Here is a 17,609-nt window from a genome sequence, read left to right on the forward strand (position 1 = left end):
GCATGCATGTACCTTAGTGTAAAAAGTGTGTTAAGTGTTCATTTTTATTAAAAAAATGACATGTTGCCCCCCCACTAAAGGCAAAAACAGCCACGGACTTTACATAGCCAGTCCTGGTTGAGTAAATACAGGGGAAAAATTGAGTAAGGTTCCCCTGTACTTAGCACCACCAGCACCAGGCTCTGTTCCGGTCCTGGTTCTGAAATTACAGGGGAAAAAAAAACAAGCACTGGACCGTTTTTAGTGGGGGGGGGGGTAATGTCACAGTCAGGGGAATCCTATCCCTGGCCAAAACATTACCCCTGACCACTAGACAGCCCAGGCCATGGATCCCTGGGGATTTGGGGACACCCCAATGAATGGGACACCCTCTCCAGGGCACCTCAGGCCTAGGCTGATAGCCCAGGGCTATCCCTGACACCCGTGGGCGGTGGGTGCCGGGTTGATAGTGTAAAGGTGTAGTGTAATAAGAGAAGTGTAAACATTGTCTTTACCATTTGAAATGCAGGTCCCAGCAAGCCTCCCCTGCATGCTGGTACTTGGAGAACCACAAGTTCCAGCATGTGGGGCATTAAGGGCCCGCTGGTACCTGTAGTTCACCTGTAAAGAAATGTTAAAAGACAATACACACACCATGAGAGTATATGTTTAATACACACATACACACTCACACATACTCACCTACATTCCCTGGACCTGTCCTCTTCTCCCGGGAGGCATCCTTGGTCTTCGGAAAAAAACACTGAAATTACTAACCCACGAACTCAAGTACATCCTCGAAGGATGGTACCTCCTGAATGACAGGCTCAGATGCTGCATTTCCCTTTGAAGTGCCATGGCTAAACGTTCAGCCTCCCAATGAACGGCTCCCCCCATTGAAGTCAATGGTGAGAGCCGCAGGGTTACTAAAGGTTAGCCTGCGGTTCTCACCATTGAAGGGTGCCAGGGATAGCCCCAGGCTATCAGCTAAGGCCTTGGGTGTCCTGGAGAGGGTGACCCCTTTATTGGAGGGGTCCCCAACTCCCCAGGGGTCCCCGGCATGGGCTGACTAGTGGTCAGGGGTAATGTTTCGGCCAGGGAACCCAGTGATAAGGTTTCCCTGGCTGTGACATTACCTCCCCCCCGCTAGATAGGGTCCAGTGCTGGCTGTGGACATTACAGGGGAACCCTATGATTTTTTCCCCCGGTAATTTCAGAACCAGGCCCGGTACTGAGCCTGGTGCTGGTTGCGCTAAGTACAGGGGAACCCTTACACAATTTTTCCCCTGTATTTACACAACCAGGACTAGATATGAAAAGTTCAGGGCTGGTTGTGCTTTTAGGTGGGGGTCCCATGTAATTTTTTTTTAAATTAGCACTTAACAAGCTTTTTACAGTTAGATACATGCATGCATCTCACTGATGTATGCATGCATCTGTGTGAAATGGAACTGCTCATGCTGAAAATGAAAGCATGAAGCTCTTCTATTCAGGGCCGGCTCCAGGGGTAGCCGCGCCCTGTGCCGGATTCCTCTTAAGCAACTGTAAATGGGCGCATGGCCTAATCACCATAGGCCATGCCCCCTAAGTGACGTTATTTGGGGGTGTGCCCGCATGGCACGTCTCCCTTATAATGTCAGGCTGGGGGCAAGCCCAGCATTTCTTCACTAGCTGGGCTTCCCCCAGCCCTCTCCTGGCACTGAATGGATGCTGCGCGCATGCGCACAGCATCCATTCAGCTACATAGCTGCAGTAGTGGGGGACCAGACCACCCCAGGGCACTTCAGCCCACGGGTGGAACAGCGGGACAGTACTGTCCCACTGAAATTGGGATGGTTGGGAGAGCTATGCCCTCTATGGTGTGGCACCACTGTTCAACCGCACTGGTCGAAACACCCCAAGAGCCGGCCCTTCTTCTATTCATTTGGAGATTTGCAGTTCAATTTGGTGCTCAATTTTCATTCAATTTACAAATCGAACGTTAGTAAATGAAGGGATCCTGTAGTTCTCACTGGGAAAACATCAAAGATTTTCAGAAATTCGATTTAATTTGAAATTAATTCTTCTGTTCGATTTGACATTTGATTTGGGCTTTAGTAAATCCCTTCAAAAGAAAATCGAACCAAAGTTGAATGCAAAATCGAACAGAAAACAAAATCAAACTATAGTAAATATACCCCTAGGAGTATCCAAATTTCCATAAAAATATATCAGCTCTATTGCAGGTGGAGTGCAAATCACTCATAAGTATTGTTTCAGAGTTATGAAGTATCTCCCCAATACCACATCACAATGCATCATATTTAAAGTCATAATGTAAACACCTCATATCTTAGGTAGTCCTTACCCAAAGGAAGTTATGCACCTTTATTGGTATTTAAGTTAAAAGGGACATGGGTGGTCTGGACATATCTAATTAACTAAATCAACCAGTCAACACAGACTGGGTTATGACACCCCCAAAGATGGGAGCACAGGGGATAAAAGGTATTGCAGTTCTTTGTTTTGGGATCAGAATGAGAGATCAATGTCTGTGCTGAAGTTTGTAACCTGCATTTCTTACCATTCATTCTGACCAGATTTTCTGCATATTAATCTGTAAATTTTTCCTTTTTAATCTGAAAGGCAACCCATATATGTACCTTTGTAACCGTTTTCTTTGTAACATCTAACTAAGCATTGTACTCTTTTTGTAAATAAAATATTCTTTATTAGTATAAGTCATATATGCTCCAGAACCCAGTCTATGAGGAAACCTTTGGACCACTTGCAAACTGTTAATAATTGCTAGAATCAAGGGGCGACTTATTAGTGGGAATTGTGCTGTCGAGTCTGTGCAATTGTGATATAGGTTGCACTATAAACTATTAATAATTGCTAAAAACAGGAGACAACCTACTAACTCAGTGGGAATTGTGTCACCGAGCCTTCATAATTATTATAGAAGAGTGACAGGACCGGTGGCGCCTTTCATTATCACAGGTGGTGGCAGTAAGAGGAAGTGTTGTTCATTTCAGTATTCAAATTACAGTGCTCTGTCCTTAGTCCCCTTCAGAGATACCTACTGAGCTCATCGACAAATGGCATATTTTTATTGGTCAAAGTATGATAACTAAATGCCTCTAAGTGCATGATTATTCATTGAGGTTCTACACACTTTTACCTTAAAATATTTTCCCATATATTTCACATTATCAGGGGCTGCAAACTAAAATCCCCAGAAACTCCCATTGTGACCTGTAAATGAATAGCAAATTGTGGAGGCCATGGCTTTTTAGCCACATTAAGCCATTTTCGTCCAACTCACGGCTAAGTGGATCGGTCCTATAAATATTATTGCCAAAGAGGAATGGAAATTTGAACTTAATGCCTCAGGGCCTGTGGGTCCTACAGAAAATGTAATACCTGATATTGTAAAATGAATATTAGATGCTTTTTTAACACTCCTGCCACCAGCTGAGACTGAAATGTCAGGCCACTTAAAAACATATAACTTATACTTCACACTATGCATGTTGCCAGTTCATATTATATGCAACACTGTGCATGCCTCCAGTTCACATTCTATACCACACTTCATGCTGACAATTCACATTATATGCCACACTGCATATTCCCCCACTTCACATTGTATGCCACACTGCACATTCCCCAAATTCACATTATATTTCACACTGCGCATTCCCCAAATTCACATTATATGTCACACTGTGCATGCCGTAATTCACATTGTATGCCACACTCTGTATTCTTCCATTCACATTATGACACACTGTGTCCCCAATTCACATTATATGCCACACTGCCCCCCATATTATTATTTTTTTTACTGACTTGCTGATCTTAGTTTCAATGAATGCTGCAGCATCTGCAGTCCTGACTCCTGGCTTATTAATTTTTACAAGTGATGTCTCGTTATTGCCATGCAGGCCGGCGAAGGAGGAGGGAAAGGAGAGCCAACAGACGGGAGCACCACCAGTATAATTTAAAATGTTGGGCAGGGCACACCAGGCCTGGCATTGTGACTTATCTGAGATGAGTCCCATTGATTGCCAGGGGGACTCCTGTAGATTTGACTATGGCCAACATGGTGCCCCCCCTTCAACGAATGCCCCTGGCAGATGCCATCCTGGCCAACCTCTAGTTACAGCCCTGAATAGGACACCCATAGCAAATACACTATACAAACTCCTCAGAGCCATGATCGGAATTGAAACCATTGCCCCACCATGGTCAGTTGGCTATGCTAACCACTGTGTCATCATGCTCTCCATGTGTCATACCATGCCTCCAATGACACTAAACCACACCTACCACAGGCCATATAATACTTCATTCAGGGCATTAGAAATTGGAAGAAGAAGGAAACTGATATCCTAGGCCACACACTGTGGCTTGCTCATTATTTAAAGTGGAGACCTAGAAGCTGTTGGGAGCAATTACATGACTGCTTCCAGAGCTCTGGTGTGCTAATACTACCAGATTGGAACAGAACAAAACATTCTATTTCAGCACTATTTACAAAAGAGTATGTAATATTTTCCATCAGCTTTCTAATAAACCTATACAGCTGAATGGTTTATGTCTGAAAAAGAAAAAGTAGTGAGACAGAAAAAAATACTATCACTAAGCTGGACATGAACAAATATTGAGGATGGAGAATGACACACCTTTGGGGCCGTACATGCAAAAGGGAAAGTGAAAACTGAACTGCGAATGTATTAATGTAACAATAAGAAGAAAGTACAGCATTTACATTAAAAGCCCACAAGGAATGTGGTGGAATGTGTAAAGTTGATACAGGTGAAAACCGTAGCCACAGCAAATGAAGTCAAGAAGTAAAAACAATAAAAATAGGCAAGCAGAATACACCAGTTATTAAAGAAAACACAAAATACAATTTCTAGTTTAACATTTTGGGGTTTCAACCTAAAGCTTGTATATAAAAAAAATCACTATTACAATAAGTGGTCATAATTGCCACCACTACACAGGTCAACATGGATGCTACTGACATACCAAGGTCACTTGCAAAAAGCAACATGGCCACTCCACAGCGCAAATGCAGTTATCGGCCTGGTGTGCACTGGGATGTTTAGATTTACGTTTACAATGTTGCCATAAATTTGCCTCTCCGGGGTTCTCAAACTTGCTAATTATTATGGCTCATATAGCTCAGGGAGTCAGAAATTGCCCGAAGCTTTGAATCATTGGACTAGTAGTATCTTGGAATGGAACACACTGTTTTATTTGTAGCTCCATATAGTAGCCTGTGCTGACCAGCATGGGGCTGCTTTTCAATATAGAGGGATCCCCCATTCCTGTGGCCAGGTGTGGTGTGGTATGTTATGTGGTATGTTATGTTGACAGATATCATGTTGACATGCACAAGGTCAACATGAGAATGTTGACATGGTTAAAATGTAAACATGCAGCCTGTCAACATGCTTAGCATGTTGACAGTGACCATGTCGGCATTCATCATGTCTACATGGATGACATCTCAACATGATAGAATGTTGACATAAGGTCCATGGTGGCCCAACAGTCACTTACTTGGCCCTGACAGCAGCGATGTCTCCATCATTGTCTTCCAGGTCCTGACAGTCATGTGACTAGCAGTTCTGGAGCAGATGTCTAACAAGCGGCATACAGGTGAGTACAGTCTCCTATCCTTACCCCTAGTGCCTAACCATAACCTCCCCCTAGTGCCCAACCTTAACCCTTCTGGGGGCGCCTAAACCTAAGTGTCGACAATCTGAGAATGTCAACATTTCACGTCGAAAATGGCAACATGTTGAAAACTGTCAACATTCTAGTGTTCACATTGTTGTGTTGACATTATGAATGTTCACATGCTAACTGTCGACAATGTGACCAGACAGATACCGTTGTTGCCAACCTATTATAATGGAAACTCATGATGTTCAGTCACATCCTGGTAAATTAATATGTATAAAGAGTTTAAAATTTAACTACACATTTTGTTTACTGTCAATTTAAGACTGTTACATATAGATCACCTTGGTATGAATCAGTGCTTATGTAGTAGAAATCTGTTTAAAAACAAAGAGACAATAAGCAATGGCGTTAAAACCAGTCATGTCTACCAAGTAGGCAAACATACTTAAGAATGAAACTTAATTTCTGACTTGCACTTCAAATCCTAAAAGTATTTACTATTGTATACAATATGTACAAACGTTTTTAGCTGACTTAATCTATCAATCAATCAATCAATCAATCAATCTTTTGCTGCCCTTACAATGAACTAATAAGACAGGAGCATCAGTTAATCAATATCATATTAAAGTCACTAAATCTTTTCTATGCAACACATTAGTGGGCTAAGGACCTGTGTCCAGGGCCGGATTATAGGCAGGGTGACAGGGGCGGTCGTCCTGGGGCCCCCACACATAGGGGGCCCCCACACACTGTCCCTTGCCTCCGGCCACTACTTCTGCTGAAATCCGGAGTACAGCATTTAGCTGTCTCCGCTGCAGTACTCCTCGGCAGCTCAGCTGTTTTCTTTCAGCAGCCGCCGAGGAGCTTCATTACAGTCACAGTCTCGTGAGATTATGATGCCAAATCTCGCGAGACTGTGGCTGGTCGGACCAGAGCCCAAGCAGCAACCCAGGGACCAGGCTGCCTGCAGTGTGTGACAGTGGGCTCTATTTACTACAATCCGCATATTGAATGCGGATTGTAGTGTGATATTACCGAGTGAATTCGCATTGCGAATTCAGTTAATATCACAGGGATTTACTATAAATCCCTTGCAGGGACAGAGCTTGCGATAAAGCTCTGTCCCTGCGGATCCCATCCGCACTCTAGTCGCGGTATTTTCGGAAAAAATACCGCGACTAAGAGCCCGCGCATGCGCCGACCGACCACCGCTACTACCCCCCATCGACGCTAAGCCCCTCCCCCCTGCGCTAAGCCCCGCCCCCGCAATCGCAGACCCCCCCGCGATCCCCCCTCCCTTCATTACACTTACCTGCATCCTCCTGGCCTCCGGTGGTCTTCTCCGGGCTTCCCGATCAGGTGATCTCCCATACTGCACTGGGGCCCGATCACCTGATGAACGGGCCCCAGTGCACTGTGGGAGACCAGCTGACCGGAGAGGAGCCATCACCGGAGGCCCGATCACCGGTCCTTGGATTCAGGTAAGTAAAAAAAAAAATGTTGAATTTTTTTTTTCTTTTTTTTACAGCAATCAGCTTGCGGTCTGCTTAGACCACATAGCTGATTACTGGTACCGGCTCCCGCCTCTGCTCTCCCCGTTAGAGCAGAGTGGGAGCCCGGTAACCAGGGGAGACCCTGGATAACGCCACCTCCAGGTGGCGTTATTATCACAGGGCTTCCCCCGGTATTTTTATACAATTTATTTTTAGTAACTTGCACACAGATCACATTTCCCATTACAATTATGGGAAATGCGATCTGCTTCACTAAAAATAAGTGATACTGGGGGTTGGAGTAGAATTTTACTAATTCTACTCCAATTGCCCTGTAATAAATACAGATGAAACTAAAATAATGTGAAAAGGGTGTGAAAACACCCTTTTTCACATTATTTTAGTAAAAATAATGTTAATAAATAGAGCCCAGTGTGAGACAGAGCAGCTGAGTGGGACTCCAAGGTGTCATGTTACTCTGCTTCTGCCTGTCACCCAGCGTGGAGAGAGGAGAGAGCTTTTGTGCAAGTATGTAATAGTGTGTGTGTGTATATGTAGGTAATTGTGTGTGAGTGTGTATATATAGGTAATTGTGTGTCTGTATATATAGGTAATTGTGTGTGTGTATATATAGGTAATTGTGTGTGAGTGTGTATATATAGGTAATTGTGTGTGTGTGTGTGTGTGTGTGTGTGTGTGTGTGTGTGTGTGTGTGTGTGTGTGTATGTAGGTAATTGTGTATTTGTGTATATGTAGGTAATTGTGTGTGTGTATGTATGTAATTGTGTGTGTGTATATATATATATATATGTATATATATATGTAGGTAATTGTGTGTGTGTATATGTAGGTAATTGTGTGTGTGTGTGTGTGTGTGTGTGTGTATATGTAGGTAATTGTGTGTGTGTGTGCGTGTGTGTGCGCATATATGCATGTAGGTAAGTTACATGTGATTTAAATGTAATATACTGGGTGTTTAAAAAAATAAAATAAAAAAAAATTATATATATATAAAACTTATAGCAAAGTGTTGCTGTGCTATCATTTGTTGTTTGTGGAGTCTTGCAGAGTGCCGCCCCCCAGCCCTGTACTTGTGTTTATTGTCAGGAAGGGCATCAGCTTGTTTTGATACAGAGAGTGCTGGGTCCTGCTATTAGTGTGTGTGTATATATATATATATATATATATATATATATATATATATATATATATGTATACACACACAGTACATTATATATTTTTTAAACATTTGCAATATATCACTTGTATAATTTTATCGGTAGAGGCCCCAACAAGTTTGTTGCCCAAGGGCCCCCACAGACCTTAATCCGGCCCTGTCTGTGTCAGAGCTGTATGCAGTGCTGATGTTTTCGCAAATATAGCTGAGTTGCACTGTGCATGCTTCAAGGTATATTACCATAGCAGTACGCTGCAAGTCTTTATTTGCAGTATGATTGACAGGCAGGGAACGTTTGGGGGAGGCAATGAGGAAGTGTTGACTAAAAATGCAGGCATGTCTCGACCGTTTTGCAAACATGTCACATTCTGCGTCTGTGATCCCATATGCAGGAAACATGGCTCCGGCATCTCAGTTACGACGGCCATTCTGGGTGAACCTAGACTCACTCAAGGTGTCGATGTTTGAAAGATCTGCGTCTGATTCTGTATACGCAGTTGTGGGCAGCTGCGATGGCTCAGGTGGTCGTCTCCTGACCTGGTCTCCTTTTCACAAAGCTGTGGCAGCATTAGCATACAACTCTGAATCTGGACCAAAGTACATCATGAAGATAAAACACAATTTATCACACAAACAGGTGTATTATGTTCCTGATGTCACTATGTGTGTTCCTGTTTATTATGGCAGTGTCTTTGTATGTTGATATGATGGATATTCAATAAGTAAATTAAATTGGTGATTATTTGTAAAGCCAACTCTTCTTCTAGAATTCTGTTGGTTCCTAGAAATTGGAGATGAAATGAATGTTCAATATTCACACCATTGCTTATTTGGGATTGGAATTACACACATTTCTGTGGTATAACTTGGCTTTAGGTATTCTGCATGGAATTTCCTACTCCTACCTCAATCACAGAACATGACCTGTTGGTGGTACTGGAGTTGAGCACCCCTGCTATAGAGACATACAGTATGCATGCCTGTTTGTAATGCCCCTATAAATATGCAGGCATATATAGATGGGCCAAGGGTTAGGGAGTATCCAAATCATTGAATGAGTTACATCATTTTGCCATGATGAAGTTGCATTGAGCGCTGTCCACCAACATGGTAGGGCAGAAACAGTCAGAGTTTACCTTTGAAGCTGCTGATTGCTGTTCCTCCATGTTGGTGAGAGGCAGCGCTGGGCTATGACATCACAGCTTTGTGCCACATTCCTAAAAAATATAGATGCTTCCCCACCCCCTCTCCATACAAAGTAAGAAGAGTTGCAGCACCTGTTATTCAGCATCTACTAGATCAGCCATGTAGCGCCAGTCTGCACATATACAAATGACACTTGCTGCATGGCTGCACTGCAGCTAGTTCATAGGCATGCATGTCTGCAGTTTTTACGACATAAACATAAATGCACAGGCTGTGTGTTTACATACATGTTGCATGTGTGCATTTCTTCCTATAGTTCCAACTTGCTAACTCGGAAAAGGTTGGGACTTATAAAGTGGCATCAAAATATATAGACAATGTTGGATAGACTGGGGCTTATATTGTTCCAGTTTATTCATTTTAAATTCTGTTTGTATGTATCTATGGGGATGCGTTCATAATACCGAGGGCAGGGGAGGGGAGGGTTAGGTTTAGGGCGCGGGAGTTTAGGTTTAGGTACCAGGGAGGGAGCGTTAAGATACCGACCAACAGGTGTAGGTATCCTAACCCTGTCAGGATGCCTGCATCGGTATTCTGACTGCCGGGTTCCCTAGCGCCGGCATCCCGTACCCAACCCTATATATGTATGTATGTACTGTATGTATGTACTGTATGTATGTAAGTACTGTATGTATGCACTGTATGTAAATAGAAGGAGGTTTGATCAGGAGTCTGATTCTGAGTCATACCCATCTGTGGCGGCTATTCTAATGCGAGCATCTGCCCATATATAGCTTAGATGAGTGCGTCTGCATGTGGAAAACTATCCTGCCCACTGTTTTCACATCCACAGCTGTAACAGTCTGGACATTTATCTATAGAAGGCATCCAATTTCTGTCTGCATGCTACAATTAAGATGAAATCTGGCTTACACATCCATAACACTGCCATGACACTCTCACGAGAGGGAACAGTACCATGCATTTGCATGGTTGCTGCCTAGTTACCACCCAGAAAAGCATTTCAGAGAAAGTGTGGTCTGTTTTTGGAGGTATCATTCTGTACACATTAGTGATCTCCATCCGTGTGCATACGCCTGAACTGCTGAATGTACATTTGCCGATTCCTTTCCTTGGCGCATGCACAGTATGCTGGAATCCTATAGATCCCTGGACATGTCAACTCAGAATCAGTCCCAAGGCCGGCAACTGTAATAATTGCATTATGTCTGAATATTTCATGTGTGTGTCCTATATAAGAATGTCAAGTAAGTAAAACATAAATATATTTTTATTATTTTAACAATAACATGTATGTAATGTATACAAATATATGAACTAAATGCAGTATAATGCATGTCTTCATTGCAATTACATTACATCAATGGTGTTTTGCTATCAATCCATTGCAATGCAGTATATACAGTAAACTAAACCCTAATTAAATTTTATTAAAATATCATTACCTTTGTTTATTCCTGTTGGTGACTTGGAGTCTGTGCAAAAACAAATATATCATGTATAACTAGAATTCTGAATGCTACTATCTTGCAGAATCGCTATTATAAAGTTGTTTAGTTGGTGCTGTTATATTCTGAGAGCTCTTCAGGTACTGTATGTATCCTGGTTTGAGCCTTGGCATTCTAGTCATGTCTAATCAAACATAATATTTAATATTACCCAATATCATGGTTGCTTCATGGATATGCAGGTTTCCTGGTAAGATGAAACTTTGCATCTGATATATATCAAAGCTAACTAATCCTGTCACCTGAAGAATTGTATAAAGTAATTTTAGGAATAAATCTTTTTAACTGACAATTCTTACTTAGAGGAAGCGCCACTAACTCTAGATTTCCAGATTCTGTGGGCCTGCAATGTCACACATTCTATCAATATGAACACACATTTGCTGATCTATTCATATAGAAATGAGAGGTATCTAATAACATGCTTTCTCAAAACCAATTTTTTCTGCACAACCCGTATACAAAGCATTTCATGGTTACATATAGCTCAGAAAGATAGAGGTGAAAGTGACAATTCTTCATGTTTTCATACAGCATGCCAGTTTTAACAATTTGGAATTAAGGGCCTGTTTCTGACGTGAACGGTATTGCACAGCTGCAGGGAAGCGACTGTGCATGGGATGCAGTCAGGAAGCCGACGGTCGAAATGCCGACCGCCGGCATCCCGACTGTCAAATCCTGGCAGGGGTCTAATGATAGGCATCAAAATCCCGACACCTATCATTATCCCTATCCCGGGAGCCCGACGCCCTGTATATTGAATGACGGAAAGCCGGACGGCGGGCGTGGACAGCCGCAGGGGGGAGGGTTAGGTTTAGGGTTCCTGGGTGGGACATAGGGTTAGGCACCCCCCTGGGAGTTTAGGGTTAGGATAGAGGAAGGGAGGGTTAGGGTTAGGCACCCCCCCGGGGGACTTAGGTTTAGGCGGCGGGGAAGGGGGGTTAGGTTTAGGCACTTGGGGGGAGGTTAGGGTTAGGCACCTCTAAGGGCGTGTTAGGGGGTAAAATAGGGTAGAAAATACTTACCTTGGGATGATCGGGATTTTCACTGCTGCTGGGATGCCGCTGTCGGGATTTGAACCGCCGGTCAATCATACTGAATCCGGTAATACTTACCTTTATGCTCTGGCGCCGGTCAGTCCTCTTCTCCAAGTAGCATCCCATCTTGGAAAAAAAAAAATTAAATACCCGAGCCCACTGGACTTAGTACTGTACACTAAGTACAGTGCTACTTAAATAAAGCTTCAGTCGCTGTCTTTTCCATAGAAATCTATGGGCGGACTGTTGATTGGTTGAGAGAGCTGAGCCCCTGGCCTGGGCTGATTAGTGTGGGGTTGTGAATGCTTTGGTATAGGGACCCCGTCAACTGTGTCCCCCTCTTTTGGCATTACATCCCCGCTAGTTAGAGCCCTATGCTGGTTGTGGATAATATGGAAGACCCCTACTCATTCTGTCCCCTGTATTTCCACAACCAGGACCTGCTCACTAGTTTTTTGCAAGTTTAAAACTGAATATACGGGGGACCCGTACGTTTTTTTCCCAGTATTTTCATAAACAGGACTGGTTTACAGAGCCTGATGCTGGTTATGCTTTTGGGAGAAGGGGGAAATCCATTTAATTTTTTTCTATTTTTCTATCACTTTCATTTCCTTTTAACACACAGAAGCCTGCACAAATCTCACTGATCTGTGAAGGCTTCTGTTAAACACACTGTTGCTGAGGCTAAACTCGATAGCCTTAAATGAGTCAATTTGTTTGCGAGCTATTTTTTACTAGTTTTGTGTGAGTTTAATATTTGCAGCCTATTACATATGCCGAGTTGTATGTCTTTAATGGGAAAACATCTGGATGGGAGTTTAGGCCATGGGAGAAGTGGAAATGCAAGTTTAATGTGAGTTTGCATGTTCTTGCAGCCTATTACATGTGTGAGTTTGTAACATGCACATTTTTAGAGGTAAAATCACACCTTTTACATTTTGCCCCTGGTGTTTGACATATACTTGGGGCTGGTGGTACTTTTGGCGATCTTAAGGCCTGATTCAGATTTGGGTACAGAGTAAGAAAGAGCAAGTAACTCTGCATCTTTGTAAAACAATGCTGCACTGCAGGTGGGACAGATGTAAAATGTGCAGGCAGATTTAGATTTGGGAGGGGTGTGTCCAAACTGACATCTAAATTGCAGTGTAAAAATAAAGCTGTGCAACATTTGTGGACTAAATGTAAATGCAGCCAGTATTTATTCCACATGCAAAAAAATATTTTGTATTTGCACCCCTTGCATTACAACATGGTTTGTCTAGGTACACAGTTACTTGCTTTATCTTACTCTATTCCCAAATCTGAATCAGGCCTTTAATTGCTTATCTAGGGTGCCAATGGTTAGGGAATGCCTTAAATCTGAATGATTGACTTAGTTGTCACTGACCAGTATTTTTAATACCTCCGCCGTACCCCCACATGGACAACTTGCAAAAGAAACTGGGAGTTTCGTAATTGTGAAACTGGAAGCTCTTCCTCTATGGGGCATATTCAATTAGGTGCAAGAATCGCAAAAATCCTGCACCTGCAGGGTTTTTCCCACAGGTGCAGGGTTTTTCATTTTTTGAGCGGTGTAATGTTTTTTTTTCACAGCCCCAGAGCATGACCAATTTTTCCTAAAATCCATATTTTGTCAGGAATTTCTCTGAGCCCCTACGACACCCCACTAATGACTAATTAAGCAATTGGAAGTTTCCAATTAGCTTACTTTGTCAGTAATTACTTCACCTTCCTTCATCCAGGCTGTCAGGACCCAATCTTCTTCAGCAACGTGTATGGTAAGCAGTGGCAGATGTTGCCTAGGGGCTGCAGGGCTGCAGCCCCCCCCCCAGTAAATTCCGCCACCTCAGTGTAGTCAGTGCAGTCTGTGACTGCACTGGCTACTCTGTGACTGGCAGAGGCTTCCAATAAGGAAGCGCTACCTGCCAGTCACATAGACAACAGGCAGTCTCAGGGCTCCCCCTGGGACTGCCAGTCTGGACTGTTATTAGCAGAGAGCAGCTTCCAGGAGGACGCCACTTCTCTACCTTTCCGCCAGCCCTACCCAGCTCCTAGGGGCACCTGTCTTACACGGCTCCTAGTGTGTTCTAAACTGTGTCCAGTCAAAGTGCACTTAAATTAGTTGAATATGTGCAAATTATGAAAGCGGGATTCATTATTAGAGTTTGCCGGTAGTTCTTGTAAAGTATTTATCCTTATATAAGGAACAATAGTGTATTCCAGATAACGGTCCCAATAATAAGGGTTTAATCTGGATTACCTACTGTACAAACAATTCACAAATGATGTGATCTGGCTGGTAATGACCCAGTTATGCACTGAGCCCTGGAGCTGCAGTGTGCATACATTGGGTGCAAGCCTCGTAGCAGTAGTATGCCCCCCATTAGCAGGTCCCCCAGTAGTATGCCCCCCAGTAGTATTCCCCCCATTAGCAGGCCACCAGTAGTATGCCCCCATTAGCAGGCCCCCAGTAGTATGCCCCCCCATTAGCAGGCCCCCATACAATACACACATATAAAAAATAAAAACTTACCTGTATTCCCGCTCCAGCCGCCGTCCGCTCTGCTGCCACGCGACGAGGAGGGAGCCGGAAGACGGAGCTCCTGGGTGAGCTCCAGCCGGCTCCTTCCGTGCAGCAGCCAATGAGAGTCTGTGTGACTCTCATTGGCTGCTGTAACAAACACACAGCTGCCGCTGGCGGCTGTGTGTTTGTTCTGTGTAGGGCAGACCGCTATCACAGCGGTCTGCCCTACACTGGAGGAGCCCTGATGTCGGATTCTCTAGCGAGAATCCGACATCAGGTGGCCGCCGTTCGGCCCCGAATGGGGATCTGAGTCAGGCGGGGTGGACTCGGATCCCCTACGTTTGGAGTGGTTCGGATTCCACAGAATCTGAACTGCTGATCTCTAATTCAGACAAGCATTTTCTAGCCTGGTCTCACTCACTCCTCAGTGCTGGCGATAGTCTAATCTACCTTTATCAAGTGTCTTCAGCCCCTGTGCATTTGTTTGTGACCTTGGTCACCAGTTATGAATGATCGCTTTTGCAACACGATCAGGGCATGCCAGTACCACCCATGATCGCATTGAAAAATGTGATTACAGCGGCCAGATGTATCATCTGGGACATGCAGGTACACGGGCTCCGAAAGAAGCCCGTTCCTGCGATGTCTCTGGAGACATGCTGGCCAGTGCAGGGGGGGTGCTGTGTATGCGCAAACCCATGGATTATAAATGCACAGCCGTCATAGCTGGGGAGGGTTCCGGCGGATCCCTCCACTGGCTAATTATGCACAGTGTAGCCCATAGGCTATAGCAGCTAATGCCATCTTCAGTTAGCGTTAGCTGTGGGGGCCAATATCTGGAATGCATCACAATTGGTAAATTTGGCAGCATCGCATCCCCATAGAAACCTATGGGGTATGCGGCTGCCTGTGGTAATGGAGAGATCACAACAGGTATCAGAGATACCTGCTGCAGTCCCTCCTTAATATATCTGGGGGATACTTAATATTTGCTGTAAACCCCTGAAAACGTGTGTATTCGAGGATTATACCTCAAATAAACTTTGATAAATGGGCCTCCTTGTCTTTGTTAGCAAGCAGTGCTCTCCTCACTGTGCATGCATGGTGGGCAGTAGGACCCAGAGTCTACAGGGAGGTCTGTCCTTCAACCTAATGTGCTACTGCACATGTGACTGCAGCCTCCTTCGTACGGTGTGCATGACATGGTGGGAGACAGAAGTCTCCTGCTTAGTTCCATGTGAGAGACCCCAGTGTATGCCTTCATAAAGCTGTTCCAGCATCCTTCACCACTACCTGCAATTACGCTCAAGCTTTGTTCCATCACCACTGCTTAAGAACTGGGCTGTTCTTAGTTTGACTCATCCACTAGTGCAGTATATAACTCTGGAATATATCAACAACTGCACACATATAATTTCCAACATGTTATGGGGCCAGGCACCCACATACCCAGACATACAAGCCTATTAGTGACACCCAGAGCAGCATACAGACTCCATCTCAGGCACATGTGTAGTGCAGACCTCCTAAGAACACAGAGTGAGGACAACACAGTGTTCCCAGTGCAGTATAGCAGCAATGTAGCTGGTTAAAGTACAGACGCTGCACAGTCAGGTCTGTAAGAATAAATACAGGAACTACATCCATAATGGGGTCTATCAAGCTAAAAGGTGCAGAAAATTATACAACCTGGAAATTTGCTATGGAAATGCAATTAAAGAATGAAATGTTGTGGAAGGGCACTGTAGACCAGCTGTATAGGACCCCATTCTGCTCAAGCTTTGCTCCATCAGATCTGTACATGTAATGTACATGTAACAGTGAGTATGGTTATCTATCAGTAAAACAACACCACTGGTTAAGTAACTGGGCTGTACATAGTTTGATCCATTCATTGGTGTGTGTCTATATACAGTAACTCTGCAGTATCAACACCTGCACACACATCATTTCCATCAGTCTACACAGCCTGCTATAGACCTCTGTATGTTAACTGGATTTCCTCATCACCAACAACAGACCTCTCCATGTTAACCTGATTTCCTTGTATATAGCCACACACTTCTACATGTTAAGTTGATTACCTAATCTTCAGCCACATACCTCCAGCAGGTTAGCAGGATTTCCTTGTCTACAGCTACACACCTCTGCATGTTAAACGGCTTGCCTCATCTTCAACCACAGACCTCTGCAAGTTTACCAGATTTCCTGGTTTACAGCCTCACCCTTCTGCCTACTAAATTGATTGCCTTGTTGTCAATTTGCTTCCTGGTCCTTACATGTCAATCAGATGGCATTGCCTTTTCCTTGCCACTGAAATGTTCTGGTAAAAAGAAGCATGTTACAGCATAGAAGGACTACTCCCAGCAGTGATGTCAGAAGATTTTCTCTTCCAGTAAGGAAGCAGTACATAGTGTTTATGATGACCACCATGTACTATCAGTGAGGGGCAAGGAACCAACATTAGCACAGATGAGCAGTCTAAAGAAAAGAGTGCTAGTATTATTTTCTGCCAGTCATTTTAAAATGAGAGGTCAGAATAAAATGTCTCACAACTCCACCATTTTTAGTTGGTGGGTGGCTGGCAAGTAATAAATCTATGGGGTCACTGCCTACATCTACAGCAGCATATCAAAATTACTGCTGTACATCTATGCAAAGAGGTAGCAACCAGCTTGGAGATGAAGAACATTCTAGCAAGGAGAGCAATAGAAGGGGAATCGATTGAGTGATGGAGAATGTGTATTCTTGCAGGTTGTTAGCTGTACTTATCTGCAATAAATTTTTAAGCTTGATTTTAAACCTGTGATACTGTGTTTTTAAATTATTTTTAAATTATTTGTATTTTAATTTATTCTTTTAACCATTGTTGCCTAAAATAGTGAAAATGATTTTTGTTTATCTATGACAACAGTGAGTTGTAATATATTCCTATATTACTAGGCTCCAAAGTGTCACATTAAAGCTTTGATCTATAAAGTACCCTTTCTCAGTACAGGAGATATTCTCCTGTTTTCATTACATGCTTCATTTACCTAA

At 43.6% G+C, this 17,609-nt stretch overlaps 1 long non-coding RNA gene across 2 annotated transcripts in view; it reads left to right on the forward strand.

Annotated features, from left to right (window-relative positions):
- LOC148523942 (uncharacterized) overlaps positions 1–17,609 on the forward strand; it is a 96,028-nt gene that overhangs the window by 26,975 nt on the left and 51,444 nt on the right. For both annotated transcript variants that reach the window (XR_015878409.1, XR_015878410.1), the window contains exon 2: positions 5,577–5,634. This is a non-coding gene — a long non-coding RNA (uncharacterized LOC148523942). The remainder of the gene's footprint in view (positions 1–5,576; positions 5,635–17,609) is intronic.

This window comes from Taudactylus pleione, unplaced genomic scaffold (genome assembly GCF_031769625.1).
Source record: "Taudactylus pleione unplaced genomic scaffold, aTauple2 ptg000125l, whole genome shotgun sequence".
In the NCBI taxonomy this organism is placed as follows: domain Eukaryota; kingdom Metazoa; phylum Chordata; class Amphibia; order Anura; family Myobatrachidae; genus Taudactylus; species Taudactylus pleione.